Below are 1,002 nucleotides of genomic sequence, written 5' to 3' on the forward strand. Positions count from 1 at the left end.
AAACTAAGACAGACCAGGAAGAATGAGGAGAGGTGGACCATTTCTGAATAATTAGACATTGAAAACCTTTAGAACACCAGAGGAACACTCTCAGATACTTAATCAGAAGTAAAAGAGCTGAGCAAAAAATGCCAAAGATCATCTCTGGAAGACAATGTATTATAATGAAATGTATGAAGACCATGATAAATGAAGAAAAGTTTGTAGTAGTCAAAGGCTTCAATTTTCTTGGATCCACAATCAATGCTTATAACTGTAGCAGTCAAAAAACCAATGATGTATTGCATTAGCAAATCTGCTGCAAAATACCTTTTGAAATATCTAAAGATCAAGGATGCTACTTTGAGAATCAATGTGCCCTGACGCACACCACTGTGTTTTCAAGTGCCTCATATGGCGTAACACTGTAAAATAAACACTGGACTAATAATCATGAGGTCTGTAGGTAAAAACCACCAGCACTTCTATGAAACCGTATACAAGGTTGCTATGAGTTATAATTTTCTTGCTGGCGCTGAACAACAATAACAACATATACATGTGTGAGTTGGACAATGAATAATGAAAATGTAGATTAATTGATGACTTTGAATGATTAATTTGGAGAAGAATATTGAAAGCACCATATACTGGAATAAGAGTGAACAAACCAGTCTAGGAATAAGTACAGCAAGAATATTTCTTAGAAGCAAGGATAGCAAGATTTTTTTTCTCATACTTTGTATCTGCTGTTAGTCTGGGACAGTTTACTGAGAAGGACATCATGCTTAGTAAAGCGGAACCCAGTAAAACATAAGATATTGAAGCAATTGGAATAAATGTGGAGGCAAAAGGTAGAACTGATCATTTCAAAGGGCAACTTGAGGGAAAAAAAGAGTCAAATATTACAATGCAATGTGCTAAGAACCAGAACTAGAAAACCAAAGGGAGAGAACATGCTCAGCATTTCTCAAGCTGAAAAACACTGAGGAAAAAAGTAAAGCCTTGACTTGCAGTATGAAA

Source organism: Chrysochloris asiatica, unplaced genomic scaffold, assembly GCF_000296735.1.
Source record: "Chrysochloris asiatica unplaced genomic scaffold, ChrAsi1.0 scaffold00467, whole genome shotgun sequence".
In the NCBI taxonomy this organism is placed as follows: Eukaryota; Metazoa; Chordata; class Mammalia; order Afrosoricida; family Chrysochloridae; genus Chrysochloris; species Chrysochloris asiatica.